Source organism: Alexandromys fortis, unplaced genomic scaffold (assembly GCF_014885135.2).
Source record: "Alexandromys fortis isolate MF-2015 unplaced genomic scaffold, M_Fortis_MF-2015_v1.1 scaffold_7, whole genome shotgun sequence".
NCBI lineage: Eukaryota > Metazoa > Chordata > Mammalia > Rodentia > Cricetidae > Alexandromys > Alexandromys fortis.
Window position 1 is genome coordinate 20,178,376 of NW_026067920.1, and position 22,187 is coordinate 20,200,562.

Consider the following 22,187-nt stretch of genomic DNA (forward strand, 5'->3'; position numbering starts at 1 on the left):
CAGCTCCTTTGCAGTGTCAGAGATATTTCTTGCTCTTTACCTGAATTTTCCTTTCCTTAGCTTCCCCCACTTTTTTTTTTCTTCCAAGAGGTAATTAGCCTTAGGGAAAGAGGACAGAAAGGGAACATTGCATCAGGAAAAGCATTTGGGTTATGCTTTATTGATGCCATGTTTAACAGCACACACACACACATACACACACACCAAAAACCCAACAGTAGTTATTTAAATCGGTGTGTGATGGAGCGGTTTTATTATCTTACACTGAGCTGAACAAACGGAAACCAAAGAACTTCTATCATCCAGTTGGTAATTAGAGAGAATAAAATGTGATTTCACATTGAGCAAAAAGCACCTGAACTCCCGCAGGGATGGCGGGCCCCGCCGGAAGCCCCTGTTGAGGGCTGCAAAGCCAGTCTGCCTCCAGGCTTGGTGCTGTTCCAGAAAGATGAGTCCTTTTGAGCAGGCAGTTCTGCCTTCCACATCAGAATGGCATGGAGGAGATCCCGGGCAAGATCCCAGCCTCAGTCAGACGTGGGAATGTCAGATGGAATGGCTCAAAGCTTGGCTCTGGAACTTGTCAAGCTAAGGCAGCAAGTGCTCAGGCGGCTTCCACTGGGGTGGCTTCTGTAGTCACTGAGGAGATGGGGGAGAGAAGGCAAAACCTGAGGCAACACTTCCGATTCTCTGGAAGTGGAGGTATATATAGGTGGTTGTGTGCTACCATGTAGATGCCGGGAACATAACGTGAAAATACACCTGAAACTTCGGTAGGGATAGGCTGCACATGGCCAGCATGACTGGGAAAGAAGACGTGTAAAAGTCAAGTGGATTACTTGGGGGAACTTCATTCAATCAACACTTATTATTATTCCCCATGTGGAAACGAGTAGTTACAGGGGAAAAATTAAAAAGCACAACACATAAGACATGGCTCCGTTCTTGAAAGTAGGTCGATATTTATAGAAGTAACTATGCTACAATTCGGAACCGAATACTTGCTCTAGGGAAGGTGCAGCCAGATACTTCCCTGCCATTCATAATGACAAAGGGATCCAGAAGGGTCTGAGGAACGCCTGGGTGAATCTGAGCTGAGCCTCCCAGTCTGATGAAGTACCTAAGTTGGGAGCACAGCTGGAGCAGAGACCCAGTGACACAGATGTAAGGCACATCTGGGGGGCAATGATCCCTAGGGAGAGAAAGCTGAGAAGGAAAACGCTCTTCCTGGATGTGTAGCTTGTGGCCCCACCGAAGCTCTTGAGTACCTCTTGTACACTCAGTATGACCAGCACATTTCAAAGTGGCCCCAGTGTGCCATACTTCCTGTGATCTCTGGATACTAATTGCCTGGGATCTTGGCCCACAGAAAGAGTGAGCAGTAGTTTCAGTTTGGGTGATGTTGTTTTATGGTTATTGCTATTGCTGTTATTGATATTCTTTCTTCACTTCTTTTTTATTAATTCTTTGAAAATTTCATGCAAGTGTACGATATCTTTTGATCATATTCACCCTGTATCCCCACCCCCAACTCCTCTCAGACTCAGTTCTCACCCCATCTCAATTTTGAGTCCTCTTCTCCTAAGTCCAATTTGGGTTACCCATGTACTTATGGGTGTGAGGTCACCCCACTGTCCATGGTCATCCTACCAGGAGCTACACCTTAAAGAAACCCTGACTCTCACAGCATCTCTGGGGAGGGTCAATAGCTCCTCAGCAGGAGGAGGAGTGAAATGCGGACTTGCTTGTATAGGTCTCCAGCCAGCAACCCCAGCTGCTGGGAGTTCCCGAGAACCGTGCTCCTATTGTGTCCAGACATTCCACCAGGGTCCCCTGATCTCTGTCTCTTCCATCTGTAAGCTTCTTCTCCCGAGATGGTCCCTGGGCCTTGCAGTAAGGGGAATGAAACAGAATCTCATTTGTGGCTACACTCCACAGACACCTTTCTTTTGCCCTTCGACCCGTTGTTTGACCAGAGGTTCTGTGTTCACCACTTACTCTGAACAAAGAACCCTCTCTGATCAGGTCTGTTTTGTTGTTGGTAGCTTTTTTTTTTATAGGTGACTACACTTATGGTACCATCATTCTGCATGAATCCATGAGATTAACTGGCAGGGCAGAAGCTTAGCATCCAAGACCAGAGCAGGGAGGACCACCTCATGGAAAAGCTGCGCACTGAGGCCCAAACCCCAATTTGTTCCTTAGAATTACAAGCACCCTTTTAAATGGGATAGCCTACATGTACCATGCTCAGGAAGAGGCCCTGAGGTAAGAACTAATGCCTTAAAAGAATACTGAGATTTGGCTCTGCAAGGTGGCAGTACATACAGATCTCATATCTCAGATTCTATACTCAGCTCAGACGGCCAATAGTGCAGTTGGCTCTTTGGCAAGTTTTAAGGTGAATTGCCACTGGGTGCTGCTCAATGAGGGTATTGTTTCCTAGGTACAGGGTATACTCAGCCCTTGCTCTTTTGAGTGGCAAGCAAAGACTCGCACCAGCAGCCTTGCTCAGTGATAAGATTATGACACACAACCATTCCAAGGCCCATTACTGCAAGCCCTTCTCAGGCTCCATGTATATTCTAATCTATAGATGGAATTCAGCAAAAATGGGATCCACATCCCTCCAAAAATCCCTCTCTCACAAAACATGGTGGGTCTCAATTCCTGTGGAAATGGTAAGTAAGAAACTAAGGGATGGGTGGGATCTTGTGAGTGTCTACGATCCAGAATACGAGCAATCATCAAAGTTGCCTGTGCCACCCTGAATACATTATGTAACTAGTCCACATAGAAAAGCAGGTTGCAGAGGATACCCCATTCCCCTTAGCTGTTTAAACCAGCAGCTATGTTCTTGAGATTGCAAGGTTCTCTCAAATACACTAAAGATTTAGCTTCCTGCCTGGGGGGGAAGAAAAATGTCATTGGGCTGGAAATACAATAGACACTGTGTGACCCAATGAACAAAAGATAATGTGCATGGAATTGGGGGGGGGGGGCGGGGCTCATTCCATTCACACATTCCATTTAGTTGTTCTAAAACACACATTTTATATATACGTGTGTGTGCGCGCATGCGTGTGTATGTGTGCACGCCTGTTGAGAGCATTCACACGGTGGGCTTAAAATTAATAATCAAATTTGCACATCATTTTAATTAAATCCACATTTTTCCTGTCTCCCCAGCTGTTGGCCTGTTGTTTTGTGGCATACATCTGGCAGGCCTCAGAATTCTCCACAGCCACCAGTCCTCTCAGTCCCTAGATACACCTGCTCGCTGCAGCTGGTCCCCAACAGGTGCAACGGAAGCCTGCTTGATGGGCATTATAAACACCCCGCTGCTGAGCATCTGTGAGGTAACAAAGGGCCCGATTCTAACCTCAGTACTCCTTCCTTCAGGGCAAGTGAGAAACCGCCCTGCCCTGCGTGAACCCAACACGCCCGGCAAGCGCCGTCAGCCACTCCGGACTCCAGGAAGAAGTGCTTCCGGTCAACCAGGCGTTAACAGCTGAGCCACCTTCGCAGTCATTAACAAAGGTCCCCCTCAGAGAGCTGGATCTGGTGGCTCCTGGTTTATCTCATCTTCCAAGCCCTCGGCTAGTGGCCTGGATGCTCCGTCTCCACCCTAATAAACAAGGCACAAATCTCCTCATGGTCCCCAGCCCCCGCTTGTGACCATTAGCCACCTGGTTTTGATTGGGGAGCCTGCAGACCAGTGCTTCCCCGAGAACTTCCAAATGAGAAGCATATGGAAGTCACGCATAATGGGAGAATTACCACACTGCCTCTCCTTGTTGATAGAGTGATAGATATTTCAAAGCAAGGCGCTTGGAATATCGTTCAGCGTCTTTCGGGTTCGATTTGGATGTTGCTCCAAACCCCGGAGTTTGGAAAGGGGTTCAGATAATTCCTCCTGTGGCGATCTGAAAAGCCTCTCATCCTATCCTGATGGCATCTATGTAATTAGTCCAGATATAAACACCGGTCTAAAGCTGCACTCCGTGGCACGCAGGTTAATGGACTCATACAATAAAGCGATAGGTTACGATGAGGAATTTCGATACAATTAAAACCGTAAAGCTAATTGTGGTCTGTTTAAAATGAATGTCTCGATATGAATGAAGCACTAAAACCGCTTCCTCATTAAACAGTTCCGGGTCTACTCACAGAGGTTCACAGAGGGTACCAGTCACCTAACAGATAAACTGAGCTGGGACTAAACACACAAAAATGGCCATCACACCACTACTTCCCTTGGTGCTCAACTTACCCCAATGCATCACTCTCCCTGCACCTGTGAGATGAAGGTCAAGTACCTCTTCATCAGCATCCTCTTGGAGCCTTTTCACACACTCTCTAAGCTACTGTGTATAGTCAGTCTGTCACCTGACACGTACAGAGGTTGCATCTGGGGGTCATATGATCCTTAGCCGCCATGATGCCTCGCTACTTGCTGGGCAAACTCATTACATCACCCCGTGGCTGTTACAGCACCACGGAGCACTGTGTGAGAGCCTTGCGTCTATTTCCAAGCAGGATCCTCATTGGTAGTCACTACAATGGTCTAAAACACAATTCCTAGGCCAAGGAAACGTGAACATGGGAAACAAAACTGGTGTTGCCCGAACTAACGGTGTAGAACGGGACACCAAAGGATCGGACTGCAAAGCCCACAGCCGCCACCCACTTCCTTGCTCCTTCACAAAGATCCACAGAGGTAAAGTGTTAGGTGGTGTTCTCCCAAGAAGAAACTCATCCTGACTCTTAGGGATAGTCTAAAATGTTCTCTCAGGGATCTCCCTATTAAATGCTGGGGGCCGCAGCTTGTGCGATCACGGAAGGCAAAAGTTCTAAGCTGCTATGGGAAGCGGTAGACAGGCTGAGGTAGCCACCACATGATATCATACACACATTGCTCTGGAATGTGGTTGTAAATCAGAGTGACTTATGACCTCTCCATAACTCCAGATGACCAGACTCCATCCTCTGAGGATCCATGTGTCCCATTTGATACTTCTTTTGTGTTAGAAAGCACAAATTCCCCAAGATGAGGCTGCTGGTTCCCATACTCCCCGAGAGGAATGGCCTGAGTCTGTTTAAAGGCAAGTTCTTCTTGGGCCTGGGGTGGTGCAGTCCTGCTGGGCTTGAGCCATGGTCTCCAGATGGTCTACCCTGTAATGTATTCAACTGCTTTCTTCTTGCTTGATATTTAGGTTCTGTTTCATATTCTGATGTTATAAATAACAATGCACCAAACATCCTTGGGCATTCAATTTCTGAATAATTTACTTTATAATAGACTTATAAAAGAGAAATTACTGAGTCATAAAGGATGTGAGCTCTTTTTCAGTTCTTAATACATATTGCTAAATTGATTTCTAAAATGCTTATGCCGATTTATATTCCAAACAGCCAAGTCTGCAAATGTACCTCCCTGTACCCTTACCAACCCTGAAGAATATCTTTACTTTCGCCCATTTGATAGGTGGAAACGATTGCTCATTTCAATCAGCATTTCTTTACTATAAAAGCAGGACTTTCAATGTTATGAGTCATTAATAATTCTGCAAACAGCCCATGGCCACTGTCAGGTCAGTCTTAAATTATTCCTTTGTCAAATGTTTTTAGTTGAAGATTATCATGATCCCCACCACACACTCCCTTACGAGACAACATTTCCAATTTCATAATTGAAGTAAGATGGGAAAAGTAAAAGCCTTTTAAAGAAGTTCATCACTGACTTTTGAGAGCACCCCAGCATTCACGTGAAGAGGGAGTGTCTGTCCCTGTAGTCACATGGAGAGGGGACTCCCACATCATTCTCCTGCCAGTGCATAGGCAGACATGTCCTCTTCATGTGAGTACAGAGGCAGATACACCCTCTTTATGTGACTACAGGGGCAGACATGCCCTCTTCATGTGATGTGGGATTCCCCTCTGTATGCTGTGAACACCATTTGTTATTAAAGAACCTGCTTTGAGCCCACAGTAAAGCAGGGCAGAAACAGCTAGGCTGGGAAAACTAAAGTGAATGCTGGGAGGAAGAAGGGCAGAGTCAGAGAGAAGCCATGGAGCCACCGGAGACAGACTCCGGGAATTTTAGCCGGTAAGCCACAGCCACGGGGCCATACACAGATTAAAAGAAATGGGTTAAATTAATATGTAAGAGCTAGCCAATAAGAAGCTAGAGCTAATGGGCCAAGCAGTGTTTTAATTAATATGGTTTCTGTGTGGTTATTTCGAGGTTAAGTGGATAGGAACTAACTAGAAGCCTCCATACTATAGGAGGAGGGTGTGTCTGTCCTTGTAGTCACATGAAAATGAAGTGTCTGCCCCTGTAGTCACATGAAGAAAGCGTGTCGGTGCCTATAGTCACATGGAGAGGGTGTGTTTGCTCCTGCAGGCAGAGGTTTGCATAAGATTGGAGTTGCTACTCTTCTTTTTCCATAACATCTGTGTGCTTCAGCTCACAGCAGGAAAAAAAAAAGACTAACTCTGCATTCTGTTCCTTGAGGGATAGTTGTTTGGTAGTTTTACTTTTTTTAAAAAAAAAAAAAAAAACAAGAAAGGAATGGATAAGTAATAGAAATAAAACTGTCATCAACACTCCCCACATCGGTGTGAAATAGCCACACAAAAGCAGGGGTACGTTGCAGCAAAGAGTCGTGTGTTTGTGAAGTGCAGTTGGAGCACTCAAAAGGCTGTATTTCGCTGTGAAAGAAAACGATAAAACTGAAATATGTAAATTTTTCAAGACAACATGAACTGTGAGCACCAAATTCAATCTACATACTACGGAGCCTAAGTTAGATTCAGAATTTATTAAGCACTTAGCATGTCAGTTTTTAGATCTGTCTCAGCTATTTCTGAAAAAAAGTCAAATCATCCAAATGTATTATTTTAAAGATTTGTTTTTAGTGCATGCGTATGTGCCAGTGTGCATTCCTGCGTGCATGTGTGAATGTGTGTGTGTGTATGTGTGTATGTATGTGTGAATGTGTGTGAGTGTGTGTGTGTATGTGTGTGTGTGAATGTGTGTGTGTGTGTGGGGATGCAGGTGCTTTTGGAGGGCAGAAGAGTTAAATCCTTTAGAGCTAGAGTTACAGCAGCTTGTGGGCCACCCACTGTAGGCTCTGGGAAACAAACTCAGATCCTCTCAAAGAATAAACTATGCTCTTAACCACTGGCTGTTCCAGCCCCCAAATTCATTACTGTAACGCTTCGTTTGTGTTTCTCAAGAATGTTCTGCATCTGAACTCCATCCCAACCCAGGGTTCAGCTTTGAAGGTAGCTTCATGCATGCCAACGAGAATGTAATAGAAGCAATGTATGTGTCAAAAGTTTTCAAAATCCTTATACTTTTGAATTAGTCATTTCCTGTCTAATAGTTCATCAAAAAGGAAAAAAAAACAGGAAAGGAGGGAGAGATGAACAGAAAAGAAGAAAGGAGATGGAGGGAAGAGATAGAGAGGGGAGAAAGGAAAAGGGAGGGGAGAGGAGGAAAGAGACAGAAAGGGAGGGAGGAGGAAAGAGAAGAGGTAGGGGGAAGAAGAGAGAAGGGGAGGGAGGAGAGAAACAGAAAGGAAAGGTGAAGGGAGGGGAGGGAAGAAAAGAGAAGGGAGGGAGGGGAAGAGGAAGGAAAGAAAGGGGAAGGAGAGGAAAGGGAGAAGGGAAGGTGAAGAGGGGGTGGGAAAGAGGAGGGAATAGAAGAGGAAAAGAAGGGAAGGGAGGCGGGAAAAGAAAAGGAGGGAGAAGGAAAGGGAGGGAGAAGAAGGAAGCCTAAGTATATGAAGAGTTTTGTTCACAAAGTTGTTGCTCGTGTACATAGACAAAGAAGGAAACAGAAAGCAAGTTTGCTCATTAATTTAATCACAGTAGTAGCAAGTAAAAAGCCAATAAGATTAAAAATAGACATAAAGCAATGAAATAGAAATAAATAAAGATGTTCTTAGGGTGACAAAGACATCTGTGCAGCCATAGTCCCATGTTTTCTAGGTTTCACTATTTCCATCCAACTCTTTCCCATTTAAACAAAACAATTCTTTAAAAGCTTGTTTATTCATGTCACTCACCTGCGTTAGCCTCCAGTGACTTGCTACTGCCCTCAAAACAAAACCCAAACTCCCCCATCCCTGCCAATGGGATACTACACCTTCTGCAGCCTGACTCTCTCCCATGCTCAACACACTGATGTCCACCTAAGAACCAGACTCTCTCACTGTGCTCAACATGGCTTCACACACACACACACACACACACACACACACACACACACACACACACCACTGATGTCCACCTGAGGCCTTGACTCTCTCGCAATGATAACATGGCTTCACACACACACCATGCTGATGTCTACCTGAGGACCTGACTCTCTTGCCATGCTCAACACAGCTTCACACACACACACACACACACACACACACACACACACACACCCTGCTGATGTCCACCTGAGGACTCATGATCATAAGTCACCGATCTCAATCCTTTTATGTATAGCTCCTTGTTAACTCAGTTTCTCAGAGATGTGATGTTGCTGACTTTGAAGAAGGAGGTAGAAAGACACAAAACAAGGACCGTGGGTATCTCTACAAGCAGAAAGGTGAGGAAATGGCTCTCTTCATGGCCTGGACTGACACTTCAGACTAGATCAGAGCTTCTTAAACCTTTCATGCTTACAGTCACTTTCACCTGAGAAATGTTTGTGTAAGTAACTATAAAATATAGAAGTACAAACCAAACATATATTGAGAATAGGCTGGTCCGAAGGTAGTGAGTTATCTCAATTGATTGTTCACAGTCAGTTACAGATTGAACTCCTGTTCTACACTTTCCCCCTTCTCACGACTGCACTTGACTAGTCTTAAACATAAATAAATAAATAAATAAATAAATAAATAAATAAATAAATAAATAAAATATATTGAGAATAAATCATATAGAAATTTATTTTGGAACAATTCACTGATAAGCTTGCAATTTTAGCATTTGTGAACAGTGCATCCAGATCTGCATGTCAGTGAGGTGGATGTGCTTGCTTATGTTTATATCCAGGACTAAACCTTGGCTGAACATTTGATACTACTGAATTTAAAGCATCTTCAATATTTTTTCAGAGAAGATCAATATTTTGATGTTTTAAGCATCAGTGCAGAGAACACTTTTTCACATAAACACATAGCTCAAAATAGCAAAGTTACATCTAGGGCCAGTTCAGAAATTTTTAGACATTCTATCCTAACATCAAGTCAAAAATTAATTTAATAAATTTTTATGAAGCTCAAGTGGCAAATTCAAAAGAGTGATTCTCAAAGGCAAACATTCTAACACAACAAAAATCCAAAGATATATTAATTTGATACTCACATACCAAGGAAAACATCTAAAATTCTTTATTTCTGGAATCAAATTGTGGTGTTTCTCTGAAAGCAGTCAAACACACTGCAACTTGTAAAGCACAATCATCTTCACTCTGAACAGAGGTGTTCCAGGCAATGTCTTTCAGCTTTTCATGAGGTGACGACCTGCACAATACAAAGTGAAACCGGTGTGTGTTTGAACAAAGCCAGGAGTGAACTCACACAACACAAGACAGGCAAGCACGGCCCAAAGCACCTTATATTCACTGCACTGCTGATTTTGAATTCTTTGGTCATTGCACATTCAGAAACCTTTTACTATCACCAAATGTTTATTATCCCCACATTTTGTTAAGCAAACCCACAGTTTAAGAAAGTTGATCCTAGATCCTACAGCCCTCAGGTCAAGTCTAGCCTGGTTTTGTAAAGTTGCCCAGGAACGCAGGCCACCTAAGCATCTATGTTTTGTGGTTGTGTTACAAATAAATATCTATTCACCCTAACCAGGGCATCAGTGCAGCCCAAAGAAACAATTCTGCCAAAGTCCAACTTGGTGAAACAATGCATTTGTTGGGCTTACTCAGAGGAACATGGGTGAGAATTTACTTCCGGGAGTGAGGGTGACCTCCCCAACATTTACATCACTGCCAAGTCCTCCTCGTCATGGATGACCTCATGGAAGCAGCAAAATGGAGTCCCACCTTAATTTATCTTCACACCTTCCATATGTTCGTGTGTCTCCCAAGATCACATGGATCTGAGAGGCAGGAGAAAGAGGTGAGTAGCCTCTTAGGAGAGTATCTTACAGTTCTTCCCCTACTTCTTCTACTGGGGAGAGTTAGTAGTCCCATTACCACCATTGTAGACCAAGATATCATCATATGCCTTACTTGTGTCTTTGCCATGACTTCGGAGCCAAGGTTATCTCTGCCTGGTGGTGGTGGTGGAGTTATACACAGAGGGAAAGGCATGCTTCACCAACTGCCTATGCTGTCTTGCTACTCCCACGGCTGAGCTGAGTCGTAGCACAAAAAGCCAGAAATGCTATGGTCCAGACCTAGAACTTTTCAAAGGAAGTTTACCAATCCTTCCAGAGTCACTGGAGCAGCCCCATAGAAGCCCTTGATCAGGAAGTGCTCACGGGGCCACAGGGGAATCTGATGCTTCTCTGTGCAGACATGATAAGAGGGACATGCCTGTCTTTTCTCCTGCAGTTGGTTTTGTGACTATTATCTTCTAACCTGCTCAATGAGGGTGAGGCATACAACCAACAATCTGAAAAGATCCAGCTATGGCAAGCTAGGATGTTTGCTCCTGAGTGAGTTGTACCTGAAGCTACCTCCTTTGATCTCCTTCTTCTAACTCACAAGTCCCCAACTCTTTCTACCATGTATCTGAAAATATTACACTAAAAATTTTTCATTGTCTATCAATCTTGATGCTCATCCACTCACAGAATCTTTACCCTTTTTATTTCAGAAAAAAAAGAAAGAAGGAAAAACTTTGAACTCAGAAATTCTTTTTCTACAGCTCACACTACCTAGTGGATGTTACAAGTCACCAAGAAGCTACTGTCTTAGAAGTGAGTTTTGTTAAGAAAGAGAAATCTGTATCACTCCTACTCATAAGATATCTTGCTCATATCCAGAGCAAAGCTCCAGGGACTAAGTAGAGAATTTCGCAGTAAGCCACAATAAACAAAGGACAGAAAGTGACATAGCAATTCCTGTCCTGCCTTGAGAGGAGAGGACTTTCTGTCCCAGGGGTTGCCTCTGGAAAAGAAAGGTAGATGACAGACTTCCAAAGAGGTTGAGTGAAGACCCAAACACTAGACTGGGCCTTCATTTTTCCCTCTCCACTGTTCCATGTTCGTGTGCATGTAAACACATGTATGGTTTAATAGCTGAAGAGTATCATTTGTAGCGGGAAGACTCAAGTCATCAGGTTAGAGTTACCCGTCTCCTATTTCCTCGTGGGTTACTCCAGGTGTGAGGACATCTAGATGTTCTCTGACAGTCCTGTGGGTTGGTGTAAGGAGACTTCTGTCATACAGCATGACAGCTCCTCTGCTAGGGCTGCTTGCTAAACCGCAGAGGCTCTCCCATAGTGAGAGACAAAGTGGAAGATGCTGACATGAGGTAACCTCTGCTTGTGCTCAAACCCAGCCTGCTGGTCTAAGACACTCCAGTCAAGACCCTTTGGGAGCTGAGTCTAACTTCCAAAGAGGTGGCGAGATGGGTTGAACCTCAAAAAGAAGTCAACAGAAGCCCTAAGAGGACACAGGAGTACAAAGCAACCTGTGTCCACCATGGTGGAGCTCCAAAGGAGAAGTTGGGGGCTGGGAGAAGCCAAAGATTAAACCCACAGCAGGTCAACATAACTGAAGAAATTGCATCAAGCCAGAACAGACCAACTTAATCAAATAAGCAAGTGACTTCTCTTGGCTTTCCCTGTGGGAAAGGGGACCTCAGAGCAAGACAATGCCAATTCACACAGCGAAGTGTCATGTTCTCAGTACAGTTTTAATGCAGTTTTCCAACATTCTTGCTTCTTAGTCCTTCCCCAGTTGCACATATGGGCTTCTGTGTTCTTCAGTACATAGAAGGAGAGGAGAGGATAAAGGAGATGCCAATCAAGGCCAAAGTAAGGAGCAAGCAGCTCTTGTCTTTGGGTCTGGCTGCCCTGGAAGTTGGAGGGAGGTTGCCATTTCATTTTCTGTTGCTGTGAAAAGACACCATGACTAAGGCAACTTAGACAATAAAGAATTGGGGGGGGGGGTATGGTGGTTTGAATAAGAATGACACCCCCACCCCATAGATTCACATTCTGAATGTTCGGTTCCCAGTTAGTGGAACTGTTTAGGAAAAATTAGGAGGTATGGCCTTGTTGGTGTGTCACTGAGTGTGAGTTTGAGGTTTTAAAAGCCCATTCCAGACCCAGTCTCTCTCTCTCTCTCTCTCTCTCTCTCTCTCTCTCTCTCTCTCTCCCCCCCCCCCCGTTCAGCTGCTACTCGAGTGCCATGTTCACCTGTCTGCTGTCATACTTCCCTCCCAGGTGGTCACAGACGACCCCTCTGAAATGTAAGCAAGCCCCCAATCAAATGTTTTCTTTTTCATGGTGCTGTCTTGGTCATGGTATCTCTTCACAGCAATAGAACAGTGACTAAGACAGGGACTTACAGCTTCAGAGTTGAGTTCATGACCATTATGGTGGGGAACATGGTGACAGGTAAGCAGCCACGATGCTAGAACAGCAGCTGAGAGCATGCATCCTTATCTACAAGTAGAAGACAGAGAAAGCGAACTGGAAATGGCTTGGGCTTTTTGAAATTTCAAGGCCCACCCCCAGTGACACACTTCCTCCATTAAGGCCACACCTCTTAATCCTTAGCAAACAATTCCATTAGCAGGGGATCAAGCACTCAAGTATATGATCCCATAGGGGTCTGCTATGGGAGAATGCTCTTGTACACTGTAAAGATTTGTCACTCATATTGGTTTAATAAAACACTGGTTGGCCAGTAGCCAGGCAGGAAGAATAGGCAAAGTGACCACACCAGGAGAATTCTGGGAAGAGGAAAGGCAAGAGACACAGTTGCCCACCATAAGCCAAGGAAGGAAAATGAGAATGCCTTACTCAGAAAAAGGTACCAAGCCACATAGCTAAACATAGATAAAAATTACAGATTAATTTAAGTTGTAAGAGCTAGGTAGTAATAAGCCAAACCGTTTATAATTCATATAAACCTCTGTGTGCTAATTTGGAACTGAACAGCTGTGGGAAGGGCAGGACAGAAATTTTCATCTACAGGGGTCATTCTCATTCAGACCACCCCAAGGATCAGAGCCATGCCCACCCTGGGAGCAGCATCCTGCCATCACTTGCCCACAGGCCAGCAGCCGGCAAAGTGGCCATCCTCTTTTCTCACCGAAGTTGACTGCTGAGCAGCATTGGTCCATAGTTCCTATATTTCAGACCAAACGGTGCTTCGTCCTAACTGACTACTTGCAGGCTTCGCTGTACAATTACGTCCTAGGCCATACACCCTGGGTTGGGGCTCTAAGTCCCCTCCCCCAGAGACACGGAGCAGTGTGAGAACAGAGGCTGTGGCTGCAGTTAGAGTATTTCTCCAGAACTGGAATTAATTATTGCTACTTGCTCCTCTGTCCCTCTTAGATCTGCAAAGTGTGGGTCACAGTGACTTTGTTTTTCTTGGCCCACCACATATTGAAACCATTCCTGCATGTCGATACTGAATATCTCTCTCAGCCAAATCCTTGTGAAAATTACTTACTGTGCAGTACAACGGAGCGAGTTTCTAAAGTTAAATGTCTTGGGGTATTTTATCTTTTCAAGTGCGTACCAAAAGCGATTAAGTTCAAACTATGGGGTACTGTGCTTGCCAGTTTCCGTTCCTGACACATATGTGTCTGGGTTTGCGAGTTCAAAGGCCTCTAAAAGGAACCAATCTCTAGCTTCAATTTTCTCCCTGTGAGTGAGAAGCTGTGTTGCATCCCCGCTTAAACCATCTGCAAAGAAGTCTGTGGCATGGGGCTTCTGCCCAAGACGTCTCTCATGTGGCCAGAAGAGCCAAACCAGAGCCCTCTACCGCGCCGTACCCCTCCAAGGCAGGCCAAGGGGGCGCCACAACAGGGTGGAAGGCAGGAAACACAACTGCGGGGCTCTGAGCAAGGGGTAAGTGTAACAGTCTTGCGCCAAAGAGTATGACTCAGCATGCTCTTACTGCACGCCCAGCCATGCTGCGTTCCTGGGGCCTCGCCCTGCTGCCTGCTCCCCTCATCTTCCCCCACCCAGTGCTGTTGCCTCCCTTCCCGCGACTGCAGAGATCCAGGAACCCACAGCTCTTTTCCTCTCCGCGTATTCCCGTGACTACACCACACCACCTTTCTTCCGCTTTCCCCCCTCAATCCTGCAGAGATTATCTGTGGGATTCGCACAGCTAACCCGGTATTATGAACCCAGAAAGCCCGTCACAGTTTTCAACCTTTCCCCAAACCCTAGGTTTACTTTTCAATGCCTATTACGAGACGGTATTCAGTCTCATTCGTGGTGGCCGTCCTTAGAAACCCGGAGACTCACCCGAGCTTACTTACAATCCCAGGCAGTTCTGATGAAGCTACTACAGCCATGGGCAGAGTCACAAGGCACTAGACATACATGCTCAGGGCTCGCTCTTGCCGCTGGACTGGCGCAGCGCAACGCTGCAATATTTCTTTAGGCAGATTACTATAAACAAATGTCCTTCTTGATGTCTACTTATTGCCACTTTTTGTATTTTTGTGCTTTTTTTGTTAGTGGTTTTACTGCATAAAATGGCCCCAGGACAATGCTGATGAGTAAGTGCTGAGTTGGACAGGAGGAAGATATTCTGGTGAGCCCGTACACAGGAGTGTGGCTATCGATAATGGTAGTTTAGTGGTGTACATTTCAAAAAGACTAAAAGTAAATATTTTGAAAGTTTCCACCATGAGGGAATGATAAATGTTTAAAGATATATATTTAACATAACTTTATATCACACTATATGTGTATGTATGTGTGTGTTGAAACATGTTACCCCACTAGTACATAATTTTTATGTGCTAGTTAAAAACAAATGTAATAAATAATGAAAAATAAGTATAAAAAGTAAAACAGCTACCAAGAATTCAGCATCCCTGATGCCCCTAGGTTTCAGGCAATTGTGTACTCTATGAAGGTGAGCACCCAGCTGCATCCAACAGTCATACTTCTCTTGAACATGCAACCAATGGTAGCTGTCTTAGTTAGGGTTTCCACTCCTGTAAAGAAACACCATGATGATGAAACTCTTCTAAGGGAAAATATTTAATTGGGGCTGGCTTACAATTTCAGAGGTTTTGTTCATTATCATCATGGCAGGACTTGGAAGCATGCAGGCAGACATAATGCTGGAGAAGGTGTATATTTGGATCTGCAGGCAACAGGAAGTGAACTCTCTCTACACTGAACATAGCTTGAACATAGGAGACCTAAAGCATGACCCCACAGTGACATAATTCCTCTGACAAAGCTACACTACTCCAACATAGCCACACCTTCTAATAGTGCCACTGTCTATGAACTTATTGGGGCCAATTACATTCAAACTACCACAATATTTAACCATCAGTTTTACTAAAGAATGTGACTTCAAAGAGAAACACACAAAGGCCCAGTGAGATGGCTCAACAGTTAAAGATGCTTGCTGCCAAGCCTGATGACCTGATCCTTGGAACATATATCAAGTAAGGAGAGAACTGACTACTACAAGGTGTTCTATGACTTCCAGACGTGCACCAGACACACACACAGAGAACTGATCTATCAATTAATCAATAAATGTAGAAAATTAAGGCTGTGGATCCATGAGTTGACAAAATCATGACCAGAGGGTCACAGAAACCTACCCTTGTATATCCCATAAAGCAAACAGCTCTGTGCTCACTACTTCAGCATTCTAGGTGGCTTTAAAGAACATAATTACCACATAGTAAATAGTAAAGATTGACAGTCAATACAAATCAAGAATCAAATCAAATTAAAGTTACGCACGCAGGAGTCTTTCACAGACGTGCAGATCACAGTCTTGTTTTGCCATTCATTCCCTCTGATGTCAACCTCCAGAGTTCCCCAGCTCCTGGCCAGGCTGCTCTCCCAGCCACGTGTCCTCCCATGCCGCGTGAACAGCCTAAGGTCCTGCACCAAAGTCTACTCCTCTCCCGCCAACACCCAGCCTCACCCCCTTCTGAAGCCACTGCTTTAACCCTGAGGTAAAGCAAGAGTGGGCTCCAGCTATGTCCACTTACATTTCCTTTGCAGATTCCTGTTTCACTGGTCTCAGGCCTTGTGTGCTACCCATTTCCTCCCTAAGCCCACACTTCTAGAGTGTTTGCATTCATGTTGCTGTTCAATGCATTGTCAAGACTCCACTTCTGTTGGTGTAATAAACACCGCAACCACAAGCAAGTTGGAGAGAAAGGGTTTATTTCAACTTGCAGTTTACAGTCTATCATAAAGAAAACTCAGGGCAGGAATTCAAGGCAGGAACCTAGAAGCTGGAACTGAAGCAAGAAAGACTGGTTACTAACTTACTCCCATGGTCTATTCAATTTGTTTTCTTACAGTTCCCAAGATCCCTTTTCCAATGGTGACACCATCCACAGGGGGTTTAGTGCTTCCTCACCAGGCACCAATAAAAGAATGTCCCAGACATTGTCTGTAGGTCAATTAGATGGAGGTATTTTCTCAACTGAGGTCCCTTGTGCGAAGTTAACAAAAACCAAACCAACACACTCATTGATTCAAACCTTCCTCTTCTGCACACACTTCGGTTTTCCCTCTTACACTCCAGCTAAAACAAAAGCATTCCCATGGGCACTCTCACTGCCCCCCAACAGCCATCTCACCTGAAGACTCAAAAACCTTGCATGTGTAGATGTTCCCATCAGTCTGTTTTCTGACCACAATGAGATGACTGTGATTGGTTAAAATGGTCCACAAGCTCATCCCCATCCAAACTGTGTATTGTGACTCGCTACTGTGTGGCTCCAAGGGATCAGAACAACCTCTGTACTCCTCATCTCTGGCAGCGACACCTTCTTGAGTAAGATGATTATTGAAATGTCAGCTCTTCTAGCAACTCCTTGGAAAGGGGAGTAATGTGATCTAAAAGTAGTCATTGTGTGCCCCCCCCCCAGGGAATTAAAGGATCCAGACATTGAGCTTCAAGGACGATTCCATGGCAAGAGAAAGGGAAAACTCACAGTGGCAGAACCCACCACTCACCACCAAGGAAACCTTAGCAAGAGTTCACATGGTCTCTGCCCCGCCCTCCAACTGCAGCCCACAGAAGATGTGGAGGCCAAGGGACACTTCCTGCTCTGCCACTGAGATGCAATCAGCAAATGCTAGACTAGAGACGCTATGGGTGGAAGAACTTCTCTACGAATGGTTAACCGTGAAGAGGAAAAAGAAATGAAGAAAGCTTACAGATCCAGCGAGAATTACATCGTAACAACCAATCTGCACTATGTGGAGCTTCCGTGGACTTTAATTTAATAAACTGATAAAAGTAAGATGTGGATGAGATAATTAGAAAATCAAGTACTAGCTGCACATTCAATAATATTAACAGAGCATTGGTAACCGCTTTAAGCATATTGACATTGTGAGTATCTTTAAAAGAAAACAGACCTCATCTTTTCTGCAGACATATTTTTGTGAACTTTTTTTCTTAGCACGCAGAGGAACGGGTTGTATAGTCTTCATAGGGATTCACACAAACGTATTTGTTGCTGAAAGGATACGGTTGTGGGGAACACACTTCCCGGTAGCACAGGGCCGGGGGAGAGGGGTGTAAAATTGGCAGAGGTTCTGCTGGTTGCTGCTGAGTGAGGCAGATGGCATGCACATCAGGCCATTCTGGCTGCTCCCGTGCATATTTAAAATTCCCCAAAACAAGGGGATAACACAAGCATACAGAATGCGGCTCTCCCACTTCCTAGCCGCATCGTCTTTCCTCGGTCCTCAACCTCACTGAACTCCTTTCGTGAACAACGTGCACTGCCCGTCAGCGTCCTGATGAGAACACCAATTAAGCTCCACGACACACAGAACAAAGGGTCAGTGTGAAGCTCACTCTTTTGTAGATTTATCGATTATTTTCATTTATTTATGTGTCTGTGTCTATGCATTGTCATGTACAAGTGCCCATGAAGGCCAGAAGAGGATGTTGGACCCCATGTGAGCTGCTTAGCGTGGGTGCTGGGAGCAGAACTCAGGCTCTCTGCAAGAGCAGCAAGTGCGCCTAACAGCTGGGCCACCTCTCCACCTTCTGACTTTTCTGTTGCTGGGATAAGTTGAACTGACCAAGGCAAGTTATAGGAGGGGTTTATTCAGCTTCCAGGTCCAGGAGGATAAGAGTCCAGTGTAGCAGGGGAGTGTGGCAACCGTCAGCAGATGACGGGGCAGCTGGGGCAGAAACTGGGGACTCACACTTGAACGACAAGCAAGAAACAAGAGGGCGCACCAAGGACGCTATGTGAGACACAGAAACCTCAGTGCCCAGCACTAGTGACATACTTCTTCCAACAAAGCTGCACCCCCTAAACATATGCAAACAGTGCCACCAACCTAAGACCAAGCATTCAAATGCCTGAGACTATGGGGGACATTTATCATTCAAACCACCACGGTCAAGAAGCAGGAAGAAGATGAAGAGAGGAACTCCATCTCTCTTCCAGTCTTTTTGAAATCTATTTCTCCAGCCCTACCTGGAGATCAGAAGCACAAAAGTGCATTTCCAAACACTAAGGAATAATTTTCCTAAGCCCAGGAACTTTAAACAGGAGAAACATTTACCTGTTCACAGGCTATTTTACTCGCTTCTGGGATAAAATGTATAAATTCTGCTTCAAGTACTTCCAGCCTGCCCATTTCCGTTATTGGTAGCTAGCTCAGGGGTGATTCTCCAATCCATTCCCTTCCGCTGAGACACGGTAAATCTGATGGAGGTTCTGGGGCAAGATCCTTGGTCGTTTAAAAATAGAATGGAAGACACACAAGGAAGAAAGAGTTCACTGCCACCGATATCGAGTCAAGAGAAAGCTGAAGGAATCCAGCCTCGCCTGGAAAGGTGGAGACAAGTCAACGGACATCTCATGTCAATCACAGCAGCAATGGGGGTGGGGAGAAGGTCCCATGGAAGGATCTAGGTAGGAGAGATGCAAGCGACCCGCCAGGACTAGAGTGACTGGAAGCCAGGTAGGCTGGGGGCGAGGGATGGAGAGAAAAGGGGGATGTGGTAGAGATGTGGAAACAGAGTTAGGCTGTGCTGATGTAGGAGAATCTTCTTGTAAAGGAATTTGGCTAGGATGTGGCTCCTGTTATAAAATACGGGTGATGTTTAAGAGGTGTAGTGAATGATCTGGTTTGTGACTAGGAGGTAAGGTTGATTGGCTCCTGGGGGAGCCGTGACCACAATGAGTGTTGGAGGCCCTGGGCAGGAGTTGGGTATGACTACTTCAGTGCAGGTGAGAGACATTGCTGAATGGGTTCTTAGGAAGGGTGGGTGAAAGCTGAGCCCAAATTTGGAAGAGGTAGACTTTAGGAGCCAGAAGGACACTATTTTATAGAGTATTTTACTTTGCTGGCCACTGGGGCTAAGACAATAAGTATCACTATTCTGAGCCCCCCCCCCACATTTTTAAGCTCATTTGCAATTTGCTGACACTTGCAAGGGATGCACAGGGGATGAAAGGAGTGGGGTGGACAGAAAGGAAAGGCACAGTAAGACTTGTATCTTGCTGTACTGATGTCCTCATTTGCTGAGGGATTCTGGTGAGTCCATTTCATGTAAGACACTTTCAGTTTAAACAACGGTGGCGCTTATTACAAAGAAAACAAGAATTCCACGGCTGGTCACCTGAGTGGGTCATTGAGAGCCCAGATTGCTTACCCCTTTCTGTTCAGTCACTTTAGCCTCTTAAACAACCTTCTCTCTTAGTCACAAGATGGCTGCTACAGCTCCAGCATCACGTGCGTATCTTATATCAGGAGCCAAATTCCTTTACAAGAAGGTCCTCCGACATCAGCACAGCCTAACTCTCCTTCCACATCTCCACCACATTCCCTTTCTCCCCATCCCTCGCCCTCAGACTACCTGGCTTCCATCAGGCTAGTCCTGGCAGATCGCTTGCATCTCTCCTGCCTAGAGTCCTTCCATGGGACCTTCGCCCCGCCCCCATTGTGGCTGTGATTGACATGAGATGTCCGTTGACTTGTCTCCACCTTTCCAGGCGAAGCTGGATTCCTTCAGCTTTCTCTTAACTCTGTAGTAGTGGCCACTGTCAGATGACTGTGTCGTGACATGTCCAAATGCCCAGCCTCCCCACCAAAGTAAAAACGTCTTCCAGAGACCAGTCGCCACCCTCGCTTCCTCCCACTCTCTGGAACGGGATGTGAAAGGAGAAAGAAGGAAGGTGCTGGCAATTTTCCCAGCCGCTAAGTCGAGAAACCTGGAAGTTATGAATTTCCAGAAGGGAAAGGAATGCTGTGTGCAAGACTCCCACTTTAAAGATAAGTAAATCGCCTCTTCTTTCATCTGCTTTGCGCGATTTGTCACCAGATTGGCTGTCAGAAGCGCACTCCCAATGTCTGCCAGATCTCCTACCTCTGCGTCAGCCCAGCCACATACAAACACTCACCTGGGATTGGTAAAGAATTCTCAAGATTGGCCTCCTTCGTCCAATTCGTGCTGATGGAAGAAACCGTGAATCAATTCTTTCAGGCTGTCATCCCAGGCACCCAAGAAAGCTGCTAGACTTTCCAGCTGGCTCTGGATTTTGAAGCCAAGCTCCCATCCGAGCTCCTGAGCTCAGTCATCTAGGCAATCCTCTTAGCCCCACTGTTCCCACACTCCCAGACACACATGCTCTGTCCCAGACTCCTCCTGAGACAGAAATATGGCAGACTCCTGACTTCCAACCTTCTGCTCAGTCAAAGACTATATCCCAACTGTTTGCCTACACTGACTGAAACTCTGTTGTGTTTAAACACGGCTCATGTGTTGACTACGTAACCCTCAGATTATACTTTAACAGATACTGGAAACTTAGGGAAGAAGGAATTCATTGGGGGTGTGACTTTGAAGTCATTTGATTGCATGTAGCCCCTCATGTCTCTCTTACCCTCTGCGTACTAGAATTTTACCATGCAATGAAAATGTTCCATGAAACCACACACTCCCCTGCCATAATGCTTGGCTGAAGGATATGGAGCCAAGAGCTGAACGAACCCTTTGGACTCAAAATAAATTCATCCTGGCCAAGCATTCTGTTACAGTGCTGACTTACTAATACAGCCTGCAGTTTGGCTCAGTGGGAAAAGGTGCTTGCCACTAAGTCTGACACCCTGAGTTTCATCCCCAGGACCCATACAGTAGAAGCAGAGAGCTGACTTTGGCGAGTTTTGACCATTGTCCTTTGACCACCACAGGCATACACACATAAGTAATAAATGTAACTAAATTTTGAAACCATCTTATCCAACATTCCCTGCCATTACATCTTCCCTCCCACACATTATAATAATCTCTGCTCTCCTTGAACTCCCACAGCACTGATGTGCACTGTTCAGGCTCTGGTTAGGATTTTATTACCATGAAAAGACATTATGACCTCAGAAACTCTTACAAAGGAAAACATTTCGTTGGGGCTGGCTTACAGTTCTGAGGTTTAGTCCATTATCATCGTGGCAAGGAGTATGACAGATGCCCGTAGACATGGTGCTGAAGAAAGAGGCAAGAGTTCTATGTCCAGATCAGCAGGTAGTAGGAGAAAGTGACAATGGACCTGGCATATTTCCTCCTACAAGGCCACGTGTACTCCATCAAAGCCACACCTCCTAATAGTGCCACTCCCTGTGAACCTATGGGGCCATTTTCATTCAAACTACCACAGGCTCACACTTGGAATTAAGTGACTTGAGGGCATGGGTTATGTCTTCAGCAGCTTGCATGCCCAGCACTGTGTCTCCTACAGTTCCTGCTTATCAATGCCTACTCTTCCTAACACTCAACATAAACATTCCCTGCTTAGGAACTAAAAAAAAAAAAAAAAAAAAAACTGAAAACCTAACACCTCTGAACTGCTAAAGAACTTGGCAATGTCTTTATTACGACATTTGCCACATTCTTCCTGCAGATGGAGCTAAGGTTCCTATCACTGTGAAGAGACACAGTGATGACAGCAACTCTTATAAAGGAAAACATTTAATTGGGGTGGCTTATAGTTTCAGTGGTTTAGC

The 22,187-nt window shown here is 45.2% G+C and overlaps 1 long non-coding RNA gene across 2 annotated transcripts; it reads right to left on the bottom strand.

Moving 5' to 3' along the window:
- Window positions 1-264: 264 nt before the first annotated feature.
- On the bottom strand, window positions 265-20,889 carry LOC126500790 (uncharacterized). 2 transcript variants are annotated; one of them, XR_007591436.1, is made up of 3 exons: window positions 20,588-20,889; window positions 9,374-9,527; window positions 265-636 (listed from the first exon to the last, which is right to left on the bottom strand). It is a non-coding gene; the product is annotated as an uncharacterized lncRNA (long non-coding RNA). The 2 variants fall into 2 exon arrangements; XR_007591437.1 differs by having other exon boundaries at window positions 9,370-9,527.
- Between the last annotated feature and the right edge of the window lie 1,298 nt (window positions 20,890-22,187).